Here is a 19209-nt window from a genome sequence, read left to right on the forward strand (position 1 = left end):
GCCACATCAGTACATGTCACTGCGGGTGGTACTTCTTTAAAACCTTTGGATTGTAGCACATTAACTAACTTTAACAGTGCGATGCAATGATTACGAAATTGTCCTCTGCCAATGGCATGACTCCGCAAGTAAGAAGGGAAACGCCTACTTACTTCGGCGCTACCATTCGACGAGAACTCACTGATTTCCCTCTTCTTTCCCCTCTTGCTTGGCCAATTGAAGGGCTGCAGCGACGTCACTAGTGTGACTTGACTCTTGTGGACCCATGTTCCGGAAATAACGTTAAAACGCCCCCTACTCCAAAATTAAGCGTACAGTGTCATCTACTGTTATTTTAGGGAATATAATTTGCAATACCATCTATTTTTCATTTTTTATTCAATTTTTTTGTAATGCCATCTTCTTACAAACCAAAAAGTAAAAGCCCTAAAACAATGCCATCTACTTTAAATTTCATTAAGTTTAGAACAACATCTTTTATGATAATAACAATAATTAAAAATAGCCTTCCATAGTAATCTGAATCTTGTTGGAAATTAAAACCGAATATAAATAGAATTGCTTTTTACAATATTTTTAATACATATTCAGCTTTAATGTACAATTTATTGAATTTAATTTACATAAAAGTACAGCCAACTTTGACCACTCAACTGCGCGGGAAAAACGGAAGAAGAGCTTGGTGAAGTTACCAACAAGCGACGAATATTCTTTAGTTCGTTTACTTTATGGAATTAAATTCTAGCAAGAAATATGAACCTGTAGGCCATATAAAATTATGCACCTATAAGCCATATCGAAATAGGAACCTGTAGGAGTATAGAAAACTAGTGATTGTATTATCAGTAGCTACTAAGCGGCTGCAGCTCTGTTCCAACAGCCAAATGTCGGCGGTGGTGATAATTACACCTTTTATGTTGCTATAATTGGCTGTTTTCAAATAGGGATGGCTCTTAAATCCAATTATGGAAATAGCTGCTCACCCATTCGCTATCCCTACAGGTTTTCTCCCAATTACAAAAATAAATAAAGTTTTTTAGCATTGTTTGGAAAATGTATAGAAATTTGTGAAATAAATATTTGACTCAATTTGGTTTTGTGAAATATTTTCGTAAGCACTAAGCAATTTTTTAGTTATGCTTTGTTATTATGGAACCAAAAAATAAAATGGGTGATGAAGACCCTTCATATACTGCAGAGGAAGTGGAAACTTCTATTCCCCATCTTAAGGAACCCAAATGTGAAGAGCCTCAGCTGCGTAAAAGCAGTGCTCATAGCTATAAGCAGAATAATCGATGGGAAACAGTTGCTTTCGTGGCTAATTTGCTTTGTTAGCCCCCAAAATGTAATCATCTGATTTTAAAATAATGGAACAACCTAAAATCTGATGCAAGAAATAACACTACTGCTGGCAGATAATATCCAGACATACTTAAAAATGAACCACTTAAATAAAACACTTGTACATATTATTGCATAAGTGTCGTACGGAGGAGTACCTGTTAGTATATACATTTGAATAGGGGCTTTTTGTGAAAAATTTTCAAATATATAAAGAGTGGTAATGATGCGAGGATATTATTGTTGAAGGGGCTCCAAAGTTCGGTGGCAAAAAAAGAAAATTGAGCATGCTTTTCATTCTCCCCAACGCCTCACTCGGCCTTGGCAGAGGCGGGCAGAGTCAACCATAAATTTTGCACTTTACTAACTTAACACACATTTTGCCACCGAACTTAGAAGCCCCTTTAATTGTTACATTCAGCCTTTTCAATCTGACTGCATCCAGAGAGAGTGAGACGTTCGGAAGATTAATGAAGCTTCTGGAGTAGGGAAAAATTTTAAGAAAAAGTAATTATGTTAAAATAAATATTACCTTTAAGTATAATGCTAATGAATTAACTGAGTTTAGTGCTCTTGATTGAAAAATATTCTTGCCAATTCTAACAGGACGGTTGAAGTTTTTCAAAGTTGTAAAAATTATGCATGAGACAGCAGGATAAAATTATATACCAATACTCCATCGACACATCGGCCCTAACAGTAAATAAAAAAACATAACAGTAAATATCATTCGTATTGACGTATTTTTAAGCCCCAGCCCTTGTGGGTTAGGATACTAAGCCAACGTGCAAAGATATTACCCAAATATACCCGGGAATGTGTATTATTGATGTGCGTAGAGTTCATTCGGTAGTATGCATCTGCAAATAAAAATATTTATATTTCCAAATTAATAATGTAATCATAATTTACAAATAGTGTTGTACCATTGGCTCAGCGTTGCCAGATTTTTAGGACTGAATTATTGTACAAAGGGTAAAAAATTATAGTACAACAATGGAAATTATGGTACCAATTTAAAATAGTATTAATTACTTTTAATTTAAAGTGTTTGTTGCATAACATGCAGATAACTGTTCTCGTGACATTTCTTTATGTGGAGTTGATGTAGTCAATATTGACCATAGAAATCGGAATAACTAACTAGAACGATTTTTGAAATATTGCCGCGCGCGACGATTAGAAATTCTGATTTCTATGCTACCTTCGTTAAAAATTTCTACTTATTCCGCTAAGCCTATCGCTTCAATTCCCACGACCGCAGCAATAACTCCCATTGCAGTTTCGGCAAAATTCACTTTACAAATGATATTAAAAAGGTCGGAAAATGTTAACCAGAAATTGGGAATTCCAAACAAGTAATACGTCACACTAAAGCAGCCCTACAATTGGGCAAGCAAGAGGGGAAAGAAGAGACAAATCGGTGAGCTCTCGTCGAATGGTAGGGCCGAAGCAAGATAGGCGTTCCCTTCTTACTTGCGGGGTCATGCAAAATACGGCTGACTGTCTTGAATTTCCCATGTTGGTATTTTGAAAGCCACCAATAGCGTATACGGTGCTGCATCATTTTTCCTCTGACTCTTATAACATTTTGCTTTCAAATAGCAGAGTGCAAGACTCCGAATGAATAAATTTTATTTAATAAAATTTACAGAAAATGAGAATATATCTTTCCTTACCTATTCGTACTTGTTTCCAAAGTGGATCTACATAAGCTTCTACTAAAAGACTTTGGCTCCTGGCAAAGTGTTTCGCAGTTTTACTTCTAGAGCTATAAAGCTCTTCAATGTATTTATTGGAAAGAATTGGTATATCACATATTGAATTGCTGTATCCAGTAATGGTAAAAATAACCCCATTCTGGTCAGGTAACTGAGATAAGACATTGCTGTTGTTCATATTTATAGCAAAGGCTTAAAAAGTGGCATACAATAAAGCTGAGCTATTTCATAAACAGGCCAAACATGGGAAAAGGAAAAACTTACTCCTGACAAGTTTACACATAAAGATAAAAAATAGAATAAATCTTTTTTAAAGATAAAAACAGAACCAGCTATTTATTAGTAAAAAGATATTTATTAGTAAAAAGATATTTATTAGTAAAAAGATATTTACTAGTAAAAATATATTTATTAGTAAAAATATATTTATAAGTAAAAAGATATTTATAAGTAAAAAGATATTTATTAGTAAAAAGATATGTATTAGTAAAAATATATTTATTAGTAAAAATATATTTATTAGTAAAAAGATATTTATAAATATTTTTTAAAGGGAATATAACCTCAAGTCTTTTTTAAGATTTTTTTATATTTTTTATGTTAACGATTTAGGCGGGAAATCACTAACCAGCGCCAAAAATATCTGAAGCCATAGGAGGGAGCGGGAAATGGTCGAAGTGTTGGTGTTCCACAGCAAAAAACCTGAGGTTATATTCCCTTTAAATAAAGGTAAACGGTGCACCGTTGTTAGAAGTTCTTGTACGGTCAACCAAGTCAAAGCTTCATGCTCGGTTCTCATTCTTACGAATTCCCAAGCTCGGCTTTAAGACTGTGAATATATTTTAAAACACATTTGTCGTTTGTTACGAACATTTTAGAATAAACGTATATTACCCCGACATTATGCAATGTATGCATGACCCTGGTTGAAAAGCCAGTCTTGGACAAACTATTTTGCCCAGGACTCCTTTTTCTTAGGCCGTGCAAAATCGTTGATATATAATTTCATTTTTGGTATCTACACGACAAAACGAAAAGTGGTTAAGACAGATGTAATGTTTTTAATGTATTTAAAATTACAAAAAAAGAACACACATTTATTAATATCTTATTACTAATATTTTCGATAAATTTTACAAATTGATGGAAGTTTAAATTTAATATTCCTGAAAGAAGGATCAAAAATTAAAAAATAATGAGAAAAAACATGCCTAGGCCTGACTAAAAAGACTAAATATCGTACGAAAGAAATACACATATTATTTTTCATACGTCATACGCTTTTTTGAGAAATTACACTGACAAGGCTAAGACTCGTTTTGGGAAAGGGCTAGCAGAGACACTGATAGAAACCGCTTGGAAACTAGCGTTCGGAACTTTATAATCCGATCCAGAAAAATAATATTATGCCGCCGAACCAATCGCTAGCAGATTTGCGAAACTTTTTACGGACTAGACCAGTATGTCTCCTTTTTTGTACAATTTTTATTTTTATCTGGCTTCTGTAACTTGTGGTTATGACGATTTGACCCGTTTCGTACCGAACTTCGTCACCGGTACTATGTTGGTGAACGCGTTTATAGAAATAATTGAGTAACTCGGTAATATCACTTTATCACCTAAGAAATGTAATAATCGCAGTGAGTTAAATAATTTTATGAGAAAAACACGTACCTACCCCTTAACACTCTAATTCGAAAGCCATTGTCACAAAAGGAGGGACATTTTTTCGGAATTGGGAGCCGCAGATTTTCAATTACCAATCGATTATAATAAGCAGGATTATTTAACGGAACCTGATGCTAGGAACGATAACGAACGACCAAATCCTAACACCCCCGGTCAAGACGATGAATTCCAGTTACCAGCCGTATAACCCACGCAGGATTATTTTAACCACCCGTTGCTAGTAACGGCTGGTGGCATCCTAACCCCACCACCAAACATGATACCGTCAATTCCCAGCGACTATATTCTATATCAGTTCCCATTTTTCGATAATAGCTGGCTGACAGCTGTTCGCACACTATATGGCAGTCATCGTACATTGCTACCACTTTTTACAATAAAGGGGAAAACGTTTTGCGAAAATTATTTTCAAAAGTATGTTTAATTAGAGTACATGTATCTAAGAGAATAATAACTAGTTGGTAATTCCCGGTTTTGAGGGTTTTAAACAAAATTTTTAAAACAAGCATTTTAAACATGTTTTAAACCAACCTTTAAACGTAACACAACATGTTTAAAACTTTTTTTACCAAAGTGTTTAACACGTAATTTTTTCAACGATGATTTCGCATACTTTGAGAAGTTTTGAGGAAAATTAGATAAAATATTTCGCGAATAATGTATTGCAATTGCGACAAGTAAGGTAAAAGACTTGAATATAAAGTATTTGATTCAAAGGTTTGCTATGAAATTGGCTCTCGTTTAAAGTTTATATATATTGAACTCAAGAGATTCTGGTTTTGGTTAGAATTCCAATAACCCTGTACAGTTTTTTGGAAAACGGTCTATAGTAGTTAAGCACCGTCTTTCTACACACACACACACGTGGGGGCGCACCGCTAGTATTAAGACGTTTTACAACTTTCATTGCAGTACATGAACGAAATGTGATAAAACATGAAAAATCTCGTCTTTTCACATCCGTAAAAGGTGGGAAAAACTGGAAATCTTAACCTAGATTATTGATTTACTATTTCGATAGTTCGAGTTTAAGATCGCTTATTGAATAATATTTTTTCTTGGGAAATATACGACATAATAAAGTTTACATTGTTTTGATGATATATTATATAGCATATAGTTTATTAGTTTTACTGATATCGGCAGATTTCCGAGTAAAGCCAGGGTTTCTACACAGTACTGATGAGCCCCAAAAGGGCGAAACCTGTGTACTGTTGGAATCTCTGGCTTAAATTTTGAATGTTGATATGGTTTTGATAAGTTTATTAACAATTTACCACCTATTGATATAAAAAATGGTTACGAAGCTATACAAACATAAACTTGTTAATTTTGCATACATCATCAGACAAAGGACCCATTATTTCAAAGGATTGCGATTCTTTTGTTATGGCGGTTCTCTTGAGGGCACCATTGTATGTACAATTCCCATAGCATGTAAAATGAAATTGGCTGTATTATTTATAAGCCGATGTGAAATGAGAGGTGTGTATTTTCCAATACAGCCGAGTAAATATGTGTCAAGTCTTCATTTTATAGTTTTTTTTAAAGTCACAACGGATACCATATTCCGCGATAGCGGCAATTACAATCATCCTGGGCTTTCAGTATTTCCGGTATTTTTATTATAAAAACTTCCTAAATGTACATGTTATGGAAATGTTTCTAACCTTAAATGAGGTACTAAATGCTATTCAGTTTCCATATAAGAATAAAGTAAATTTTTACTCCAATTTAAATAAGTTTTTGAAAATATTTTGATAAAATTAGAAACGAATTTCTCAGATGTCCCTTCTCCGTGCAACAAAATTAGTACGCGAACGTTCTGATGTCCAATTGGATTTGCATTTGTTTGATGCATTAATCATTTTGGTGCAAGACTATCGGTTGAACTAATAAAATTGGTGTATCCAATCGATCACTGACCCACGGGGGCCAGGGGGCCGTGCCTCCTCCAGAACGTTCGGAATTACATGGATTATTTACTTATTTTAACATTGGAGCCATCAACAAGCTCCTGTTCCCTCGTTTATTATTATCTGGGTATGCTTCTTCTTTTGTAATTATCTGAAGTCTAGATTCAGTAAATATCTATTTAAAATCTTGTTACCGCTAGTTCTGATGATCTAGTTAAACTGGCTTCTCTAGTAATTACGGTACTGAAACGATATGAGTAATTCTTAAATAACACTACTCACTTTTGTTAAACTTTATTATTACAAATCTGCGAGCTGTCTTGCTCACCGCATGTGGCTGTGATTCTATCTTTAGGGCGTATTTGTATCCCAAGCATTTACAGATAAACAAACGAGAATGGAACAATAAGTCAATCTAGATTTATAAATATAAGAACATTTAACTCCTGTATCCAATGTTATATTATAGTTCTGCTAAGCTCCACCAGGAGCAGTTTTGTTTACAAACTGAAATTGTAATTTCGACCATTATAAACCGATAAACCTATTATCTGAATCATCCCGCACAGTAAATCCGAGTAAATATCAATAAATAACTAATAGCTTTGATATAATGTTTTTTTTTCCAAAATAATTGATCTAATCGCCGAAGTTTACTTTCGGTTACACATGATATTTATCGTATGTTCGCAAATAGTGCAAATTATCGTAGACGTTCATGGTGTCAAACAAGACTAAATAACGGTGACACCGAACCTGTTTTCCGGAATTAAAACATTTATTAACAAGTTGGCAGGCCAAAATATACCTCTCCTCGGAAGAATTGTCCCTAGTGGTATTAATTTCTCGAGACGACCCTTAAAGATATTTCCGCAATTCAGAGTTATTTACTAAAAGCGTAATCCCGGTTCAATCCCGCCCGGTATAAATTTTTAATTTTAATTAAAATAATTGAGGCGAAAAAATAGAGTTTAATTTATTCAGAATAATATAAATTAAGTAGTTACAACAGCGAGTTAGACGTACTAAAACAATGCACAATTGAATTTAACCCTATTTACAGAACAAGTTTATCAGTTAAATATAATACGAAGCAAATTTGAATGAAAGAAATATCTACAGAGGGTATTTGTATTTTTCTCGCTTACGAAATACTTGCCGCATCTTTAACGCTCATTTTATTTCAACACTCGCCCTTGATGAAGATACCGTAGAATGGCTATATTAGACATCTGGTAGTTGACGACTCATAGACTTCCTGTTGACGTTGTGACACATACCGCATGAAAAAGACCAATACCGTCCAATTTCCAATATCATATAATGACTCGCACACCCAGGAAATCAATGACTGCATTAGGAATCGTAGATGTCCAAATATCCACACCAATAAAAAATGTATTAACAAAATGTAACAAAACTTACCTTTCACAAAGCACTCAAAGCCACTTGACTAAACGACAGCTCGTATATCAATAAATGACCGTATACGGAATAGTTAGGGCTCTTTATAAATAAAAACAAACGAACCCAATTGATGAACTGCATTAAACATCTTAATCAGTCGAGAAAACGTTTAAAATAAATTACGAATTAATGACGATCCAGTTAAAAACTAGACTAACATAAGTGTAAGAGCACGATGTATACAACTCGATATTTTCTTAATAAATGAACTATTACGCTTGAAAACTAATACGCTAAACATACAATAGATACAAATATACGACTGAAAAAAGGGTCATTCCACGGAGGTTCGAACACAGAGGGAACCATGGGTCGTCCGATTTTGATGGAATTCTACACACGGTAAATTGTGGCTAGTGGAAGGCCAATTGTGAAATTTTAACCTAATATAATGAGTGGTTCCTAAATTATAGACTTTTGAAAATACCTCAAGTTTTTAAGGTTTTGTTTGCGCAAAAGTCGTACCCCTAAGCGTTATTGTGAATAACACTTTTGCGACCAAGGCTAATATCTTGCGAATCTCGTCTCTAGGAAAATTCATAGCGTTGATTTCTAAAATGCTAACAAAAATATTGTATCTGCAACGGTAGTTTAAAAAATCTAACTCTTTTCAAAATATTTAGTGCATGGGGGGGGGGGGGTCAATTTTGGAAGCCAAGTACTGAAAAAGGGCATACTCTGATTCTAATGTTTTCCCCATAAATTGAGCCTTAGCTTTCATATGCCGTGCAATATGTTTGTGATATCGGGGCGTTAAGACCCAAAAACAAAACAAACATTATTTTCATGAAAAACACGTTTTTAAGAAAAAAACACCATATTTTTATTCAGCTCTGATAAATTTTATTTAGATTGAAATATAATCTGTGCATTCGCTATGCAAATTTTAGATAGTTTCAACTTGGTTGACCTCCGATGAGATGAAGGCAAATTTAAAACCATTTAATATCTAATTTAACGAAGATAGATAGTGACCTTTTTTCTCCCGTATTATATCGGTCATTCTCTTCACTCTAGTAAAAATAATACTACCTTTTTCTTGATCTCGTTTATCTTTATTTCGTCTGCTCTAGACTCTGCTAGTTATGTTACCTGTTTACAACTTCACACGGATTAGGGTTTCATCACGCGTTGTTTAGTATTTTCTAAATTGTTAATAGTAGGGAAGTAGATAACCCATTAGAAATGTGTTCCGTTGGAAAACTTATTCAAGGAGAATGCCACAAACTAAAACCCAAGGAATAACAGATCTGAGCACCTTTGACGATGAAACTCGGTCATTAATTGTGGATTGATCTGGTGTTACCGTCGCGACGGTGAGCGTCAACTTTAAAATCCCCGTTAGGCCTATAGGCCTTTATTAAAAGGTGGGTAAAAATGTCGACCCTCGCAGCAATATTTGAATTTATATTAAAACGAATTTCCTGTCTTGCGTAGTTTCGTGTTTTCGATTTAAAATCGTCTGCGTTTCAGACGCCGATTAACAAAATAGCAGTTTCTTATTGGTCTTTCACATAAATTCAAATTTTGCTGGGAGGGTCGTCATTTTTATACACCTTTTAATAAAGTCCTATTACATTTTTTTTACGGTCACGCCCGCCGTCGCGACGGTTTTCTCTTAGTGAAAACCAGCTTTTAGTCGGTCCGTCTACGTCCTAACGTCGTCTGTTCCGTCGTCTTCCCTCCCATTCGCTTAAACTTAAGCCTCGGTCACACTTACACCTCAAAAGGCGCTTTGGTTACTGTTTTCAACCCGTTCAAATCGATTCTAAGCGGTTTCGAGGTGTACTTGTGAATGCCGTTTTAAATTGAAAATAACCTGCAAAATAATCTTTATGGAAGACCTCTTTAAATTTTCAAAGCTTATATTCCCTTTATGGTAAGGAAATCCTTATCTAGAGACATTTCACATCGACCTATTAGCTAGAACACACTTGTGATATTTCTTTTGCGCATATCAAATGGATCGCAGCATTTTCGTTGGTAATGATCATATTTGGTAATTAGATTTGCAAAGTGATGGTTACATACATTATGCACAGATTCTTCATCGGTAACACCAGATCGAGCCACAATTAATGACTAAGTTTCATCGTCAAAGGTGCTCAGATCTGTTATTCCATGGGTTTTACAATGGCTTAATTTGTGGCATTCTTCTTGAATAAATTTTCCAACGGAACACATTTCTAATGGGTTTTCTACTTCCATACTATTTACAATTTAGGAAAAAAATGTACTAAACAACCCGTTATGAAACTCGAATCCGTGTGAACCATTGAGTTGGGAATAATACTATCTAGAGCCCCAGTTCAAATTTTCCCCATGGGCTTTAACACAGCATTAGTGAAGATAAAAACGAAAATCATGGGAGGGTTATCAACTACGACAAAAGCCAACTATGAGCGACAAATGCAACTATTTAAATGAAAAATTCTTCGACGACCCCTGCCGCCACCTATGAGTGACTTTGTGGACTATTATAATTTAAAGCTAAAAAAACAAAACAACGTAGTTTCTTTGTAAATCATATATCATTTTGAAATAATTTAAGAGTAAATATTTTAAAAGATTAAATTGCACCAAAACAAAAAAATATGTAAAAAATGAATACAAATGAGTAATAATGATTATAAATAAATAAATAATGAATATAAATAAATAATGAATATAAATAAATAATGAATATAAATAAATAAATAATGAATATAAATAAATAAATAATGAATATAAATAAATAAATAATGAATATAAATAAATAAATAATGAATATAAATAAATAAATAATGAATATAAATAATAAAGAATATAACTAAGTAATAAAGAATCCAGTACATCTTGAAGCCTGCCTGAAGCTTGCCAAGGTGAATATTATTGTCCTTGAAATAGGATCAGTTTGGTCAATTTCTTTCTAATTGATTCCCTCTTCATTTTTTCATTTAGAGTCTTGGCAATCTTACGCAATCTGATATTGGTATAAATGTTTATGGCGTTTTTGATAAGGTAATTCAAATGGTGGTTCCAGCCAAATTCTTGGTCAAACATGTGTTCTGTTAGATTTGAAAAAATGTTTTCGTTCATCAAGCATCGTCTTACAAGTGTTTCAATTCTGAGTGGAATGTTTTTCAAAGAACCACCACATTTTTCAAGGTTGAGACTTTTGATGCATTTTTCCGTGAGTGTAATGATCTTTATTACGTCTTTAGATGGATGTACCAACCCACCATGGTCGCGAATTAAAAGCAAGGATTTTGATGAAACATAATAGTCATGAAAGCTTCTATTGTTGTCATCTGGATTCTCATGTAATGCTGCTTTGCATTGATGACAGCTAAGAATTCTATTCAGCTTCCTTACAACAAAGCCAGCGACATTGTGAAGGATGTTGTCCGTTATCAAGTTTGAACCATCAAAACAAAACTCTAAATCAGCATCGTCTTCAATTTCATCAGTAAGTGAAACATCAGATGTGGTGTCCTTTTGTAAAAAAATATTGGAACTTTCCAATAAATTAGGAATAGATGTATCATCGAGGGCTAAAATATTGGCGCAGCCAGATGCCTCCAGCTTGGCCATAAAAGACCTCTTATAGGCAGACTTAAACTGAGCTACTGTAGGGTTATTGTTGTAGCTTCCCTGCTGTCGATAAACACTAAATGTAAGTTCTAAGTGATCTTGAGATAACTTGTAGGTAGGGAGATATCTGTATAAAGTGAAATTCTTAAAATTTGATTCTTACAACTCAACTTTAAACCTAATCAGTACTTTAATGGTCCTTCAGGCGTAACTAGAGTATCTACCAGATGTAGAATACCAGTGATGGAAACTGCAAAACCCAGAGGTCCAGTTTTTCTAGTTGATTCTGAAATCAAGTTTCCTTCGTAATCGCATAAATTTAACATAAAATCTTTCATTTTCAGGAGGCTTGTCCTTGCTCTCTCTTTGTTATAGCTATTGATTGGAGCCTTGTACCCTTTAGCGTATGGATTTCGTGAATTTAAGATATCAAAAGCTCTGAGGTAAGCAAAACAAATTTAATATCTTAACATGTGCTAATACCTACACCCTATATCTACCTATCCACAATTACAATGAAGTTAACTGTTGGATCACATTTCTGAAACTCTTTGACCTTAATTTCCTTCAGAAATTTCATGGCGCTCGCTACTGAGGCACTCATTGTTTGTACAACCAATTGACTTTCATCTTTTGTGTATGAAACTTTATGTGAAAGCGTGTAAGTTTGTTGGCCAGACTAAGACCCTCGACAGCTTGGATGCTCTCGAGTAATTCCACCAAAGACCATAATATTTCCTATTATTTGTCAAGATGTTTATAATGTTACTAATTTATTCTTTTTTCCAGAAGTTAAAAAAAAATTGCGACGAACATCAGACAGCCCACCAATGATCTATATGGTTTCTTCTTCATTTGCTGCATCTCCGCTTCTGTTGATGGGCAATCGTCTCGTGAGATCACGACTCCGGCGCTAATAGGTAGAGAGACAGGTTCTTCCAGAGAAATGTTAAACTTCTTGCCAATTTCCTTGATATACGAGGACTGATGAAGTTTCAGAGCTCCTTCTTTAGTTTCTTCAAACTGGACGCCAAGTAGAAACCTGATGGGCCCCAGGATTTTAAGTTCGTACCTCTGCGAGAGTAGTCTATAGACCTCCATAATGACATCTTCCATCTTCGTTAAAACGATCAAGTCATCCACGTAAACAAGTACTATGGCTTGGTATGGTATGTAATAAATACAATTAGTGCTGAGAAATTTCTTAAAACCCAAACTTTTGAATGCTTCGTCGAGCTCCATGAACCAAAGACGCCCACTCTGTTGCAATCCATAAAGCGCTTTAATGAGCTTGAGGAAATGAGTACTACGGTCTCTTGTTTCGTAGCCAGGTATTTGTTCCATATAGATGTCACGGTCTAATTTCCCATAGAGGTAAGCGTTCTTTACGTCCATATGACAGTGGGCCCATCTAAACGTCATGACAAACAGTGCTATAAAAAACCGTACAAGGTTGAAGTTTACTACTGGTGAAAAGGTTTCGTCATAGTCAATGCCCTCCATTTGACTGTATCCTTTTTCGAGAATACGAGCCTTGTACCGGATGATTTTTCCCGCATGATCTCTCTTGATGGTGTATATCCATCTACAGCCAATAACTTTACGATTATAAGGTTTCGATGTAACTTCTGTTACCTCTCTTGCTGTTAGTGTTTCCATCTCTTCATCCATAGCCAAACGCCATTGTTTTGTTTGCGGGGAGTTGACGGCTTGCTCATATGTCTTTGGTGCGGTGATCTCAGTGCAATATACTTCGCAGGTTTCAGAGATGTCTTCTTCATCTACGGAATTTATGTGGGATGCGGTCTCGGTACTTCGTGAAAAATTTCAAGCGGTGATGTCATGCGCCAATCCATGATTGTGTAAGTAACTCTGGACCTCGGGTTTGGACCTAGCTTGTCTCCATCAGGGCTATAATAATATACATCAGCCATGCCTTTTGTTAAGCCGCTTTGGCGTATTTTAATTTCTCTTCTCCACCCAGTTGGTAACTGTGGTGCCTGCGTACAGACAGGTAGAGGACCTGTCGCCCCTGACGGGATCTCCCTTGCTGGTTGGCATTCAGTTGCTTGAGGTACTGGGCTCGCAGGCATAGCAGGTTGTGGTGACTGTGGTTGGACAACGTGTATGAGCAACTCTGATTCTTGCTGGGATTCGTCCTCTTCCTGTGGCCAAAAACATACCAACCCTTCGTCGCGTTTTGATCTTGTCAGATACTCCATTCCCATGATTGATTCATCAAATCGCACATGCTGGGATTCTGTGACGCTGCGGTCAGTAGGGAAATAGATTCTATAGCCCTTAGTTCTCAGGGCATAACCAATTAGAACTCCGGGTCTGGCTCTGCTATTGAATTTATGGCCACGTTGTTGCTTGGATACATGGACGAAGGCTAGACTGCCGATACGTTTGAGATGGTTGGCGCTAGGCATGTCTTCAACCCAAAAGCTCTGCGGGACTTTATCCTCGATCTGTGAGTGCTTCACTCGGTTCTTGAGATACGCTGCTGTTATAATGAGTTTTCCCACTGTCCCTATCTAGTGGTGTGATGGGGTCACTGGAGCCTGTGGGGGGCTCCATACCCGGCTCTCAAGGTCATGTGATCGGGGCGCTGGGTCACTGGAACCTCATGGGTGTTCCACACTCGTCATTCTGTGACCTACTAAGGAGGGTAGTTTGCAGTGGAAGAGGAAGCCACTCTAGTCCTCAGCTGTGCGAGGGTGGGTCTCGGGCAGCCCATGGTGTCGCCTTTTGTTGGGCCGTGATGAGGGCGTTTGTTTGCTATATGTGAGGCGGTCAAAATGGCTGTCTCACTGGCCGAACGTTGTTTCGCAAAGCGCACTTTTGTCCAGGGCTGGTTGTTTAAGGTGGCCGCTGTAGTGCTTAAGGCGGAGCAGCGGGGTACAAATACATATACTTATACTTATGTTGTAATGAGTTCGGGCCATAGACTAAGTGGCAGCTTCGCATCCTCAATGAAGGTTCGGACAGTATTCAGGAGTGTACGGTTAACTCGTTCCGCTACACCGTTCATCTCTGGAGAGTAGGCATTGGTACGTTGATGTTGAATCCCCGATTCATTATAGAAGGTCGTCATCTCGCAATTACAATATTCAAGGCCATTGTCAGTTCGGAGTGCCTGGACCATTTGTCCCGTCTGATTTTCTATCAGCCTTCGGAAGAATGTTAATTTCTCAAATACGTCGTTTTTATTCGCCATCGGATAGACCCAGACACGCCGGCTATAGTCATCTACAAAGGAAACATAGTATCGTGCACCTCCAATTGATCTTACCGGTGCTGGGCCCCAAACATCAGAATGGATGAGACCAAGGATACGTTTACTCTGGATCTGGTCAATACTCCTGTGCACCGCCTTTGTACTCTTTCCAAGTTGACAAGGAACGCAAGTTGCCAATTCACCAGTTAACGGCGTCAGACCTTTCAGCATGCTATGTTTCAACATGTACTTGAGGTCCCTCTCATTTACGTGGCCCAATCTCCAATGCCATTGCTCCAGCTCTTTGGATCCAGCTCGACCTTCGACTGAGTTTGCATACGCTCCGATGCGAATACCATCTTGATTCACAGCATGAGCATTACGTAGAGTGTAGAAGTTGTCGTTTGTCAAAAACCCTTGAAATAAGAACTTGCCTTGTTGACTGGTGACAGTGTAAGTTGAATTGAATATGATCGATCTGTAACCAGCGTTGTCTATTAGGCGTCCAGAAATGAGATTTCTCCGTAATCCTGGGCTGTAGAATACATTCCGCAATAGATGATATCCTCCATGTCTACCCCCAATTTGTAGCCGAATGTCACCTTTCCCTTCGATTCTAGACATTCCTTCTCCGCAAGTAGCCTCAGTGTTGACTGGATTGCAAAACATGAAGAGCTCCTTATCCTTGCAAAAGTGATGGGTGGCTGCAGAGTCGATTACCCAGCCTGTTGACTGCAGTGATGAACATTGAGCTGATGCGAATATGGCGGATTTGTTCCCTTCGTGCCTTGCTTTCTGCCTTGAACCGGATGATCCTGAACCATCATAATGCTTGGAACGACTTCGGCATTCGCTGGCCCTGTGACCATGCTTGTGACAGTAGGAACAGGTGAAGCGTGGGGCTCGAGCTGCGGACTGTGGCTTTGGTTCTCTCCCTCGGATTTGAACTGCCATGACATCTCGATTTCGTATACACCACTTCTTTCTGGGTTTGTCTGCTATACTCTGCTAAAAAAGTGCGTTTAATATTCACTGGTGTAAACTCACTATCTGGATAATGATAGATCTGCTGGACCCTATTTTCACTACTTTTCGGTAATTTGCTGATTAACTGGTAAGATATGTCCTTGTCCTCCACAACCTCCCCAGCTTCTACTAAATGCTTCTTTATTTCATACAATCGTCCAATGAACGTCGGGATCGGTTCCCCAGATTTACAATTAATATAATAAAATTCCCCACGCAATGCTGCGATGCGTGCCCTTGAGCGAGGATAGAAAGCATCTCTAACTGCATCCCAAATGTCCTTAGGAGTAACTGCTTCGGAAATTAACCCTCTACAATCTTCACCCATGGATCTAGCTAGTATCGCATAGGCCTTGGCTTTCCTGGACTCAAATACCTTTAGCTCAGCTTGGGTGGCCTTTTGCTCATCTGGCCCCTTATCTGTACCAGCCACTATTCCCCAATTTTCCTTTTCTTTCAGGACATGTACAAGATCCCAGCTCCAGTTTTTTAGTTATCATGGGTTAATTTCTCAATTCCACTTACAATACTGCTGGCGTCCGCCATATTTAAATGAATTAATTACCTCCTCCAGTTCCTGGTCTTGGTTGCAACCACGCTCTGCTACCACTTGTTAGCGTAGACACATGACAAAGAAGACCACATCTTATGATAATATCTATTTATTAAAACTGGTTAAAACTAATGATTATTTACATAATTGCAAGTAATAGTATACAAGTTAACTCCATCAAGGCATGAGAGAGACTGCTCCTTTTACATTAGTTGACTCTCATATATATAGTAAGATAAGGTCATGTGATAACAAAGCCACCATGCTAAAGGTCACTACTCTTTAGATAACTGATAAGATAAGATAAGATTAGTACAAACATTATTAGACCAAAACATTTTATAGTGACTAACAACAATATTTAAAGATATTAAGCAAACTTATGTTTTATTCTTAACACTACTTGTTCTCAATTTTATTTTTTGTGTTGTTGTATTGTTAGTTTTATTAAATGAACCTTTGAGGGTTTAAAAAAATTTGAAATATAATAATAAAACATAAGTACGTAAGCTATTCATGGGTAGAAAAAGGTGGAGCCTTGGGTATAAGCTTACCTGATTATTAGTATTAAATTCAACGTTAGGCTTGCGTTTGCTTACTTTGGTATCATTAAATAGATCTTGATTTATAAAATCTGAAAATTATTTCGTTTATGTTCAAATACAATTACAATTATGGATAGGGCAATTCCGTACCCGAGAACGCTCAATGGTAAGTAAATAGAATTCAATAAAAGAGCTGCCAATTTATTTTTTTTCATTGGTCTGGCTGTGAGACTGCATTTCTGATTTTCTTCGGTTTGACGAGCAATGTCTTTCTTGAAGACGGATCCTTCGAAATATCGTAAGGCTCTGAAAAGAACAATTAACAGCTTCATGTGTAGTTAAAATAGATTTATCGAATTCCTAAAGCCAGTTTATTTTATTTGTTTGAAACTTGTGTCGTCGCGGTTCGCACAGCTATATACGTCTTCAAAAGACAACAAGTGCGTGGATAAATACGTCACTATACTGACTTCATTTTATTCAGCTTTGAGAAAATTCCTTCGCTTATAAACGATATTTTTCGTTTTTCCGAGATATTTCTTTTTTATAAATATGTTTTGATAAATGACTTGTCAAATGTCGTACGATTCATTAAACATATTGACACTATTATCTACATAGTGAAACCAAGCAGTTTTGTCTCAACTTTAAATCGTTGTTATATAATTTGAATGTTGAAAGTAAATTAACAAAAATTCTAAAATAGAATGGAAAATATTAAATTGATCTACGTAAAATGTTTTGATTTTTGTTTATCTTGAGGGTTTTTCCTAAAAGGGAAAAGGGCCTCGCCCAATGGGAAATAAATTGCTAACACTTAAAAGGTCTCACGGTCAGAAGTTTAGACAATAGTGAGTGTTTCCTGTGTTAATCCCCCTTCTTTGATCTGAGATTTACCTGTAATAACAATTCTTCCCCTTCTCCTGATATATTACGTACTCCGAAACCCCCCCCTCGGGAAATATCTATCTACGATACTGCTAACGAGTTTCCTCAAAGAATATATATTAAAAGGATAATGTCACACTTAACATCCATGATAAATGAAAGTGATTTGATGTATGCAACCGTGGATTTAAAGGAATTTGCCCTTATTGGCCAGGAATATGCATCATTTCATGTTTCACTTATATAGCACAAATGCATACTTCTTAATTAAAGGATAACAAATAACTTCCGCGAAAATATTATTAAGACATTTAACTTAAATATATTATACGTATTGATTGTCTTAGGATTACTGGTCATAGTGGGGATCGACATTTACATAAACAAAAAATTAGGGCAACTCCGTTAAAGAAATTGTTAATAAGTAAGCCGTCCTCACGTATCAGATAATTCCTGCGAGATGGCTCGATCTACACCTCTCCTGATGGCAAAATTGTAATACTCCGAGTAAACATTGTCCTTCGATAAGTGAAAGTGAATTGGAGGCTCTTGGCACAACCCAAAGGCGAACACCCAAAATAGAGCACTATCGTAATCAAAGAAAGCTACTGCAGTGCCAGATAATACTTCGTCGGTTAATTCATCTAAACCGATATCCAATGCGGGTAATGAGCCGTTGTGGGCCAGAAGTTGTTTTCTTATTGCACGTTGTTCCGCACCTTTCGAGGACTGCAAATAAACAAAAAAAATTGTTTCGTTAAGAGCATTTCCCTTTCTTCTCACTTTTATCGATCTTATCCTTCGTTTTTTTGCAATGGATTTATGTGGAAAGTCAGTGGGCTAAATTTCATTTTCCCTTTCTTGAAAAGACTTGCATTACACCGTTAAATATAAAATTTTAACTAGAACGAATATCCCCGGGATTCACTCCTCTGACATTCTTTCAGGATTTTTCAGAATTATCCTTTATAACCCAACAGAATAAAAAAATTAAACTTGTCCTTTTCTGTAACTATGCCAACAAAGAAATATTTTCAACACGAACTACGTTATCTATTTTTTTAGGGATTATATCCTTTACTATTTATTTGGTAAAATAAAATAAAAAATGCAATTTATTTGCACACGTGGACTCGAAAATTAGTTTCTGAAATTTTAACTTATTTCCATTTTCTATTAAATAATAAATTTTAAAGAGCTTCATTAATTATTCTTTATAATAAACGTAGTGTAGTGTTTCTAAAATTATATGTAAAATATCTTCACACGG

This window comes from Leiobunum rupestre, chromosome 2 (genome assembly GCF_980474605.1).
Source record: "Leiobunum rupestre chromosome 2, qqLeiRupe1.1.hap1, whole genome shotgun sequence".
Taxonomy (NCBI): Eukaryota; Metazoa; Arthropoda; class Arachnida; order Opiliones; family Sclerosomatidae; genus Leiobunum; species Leiobunum rupestre.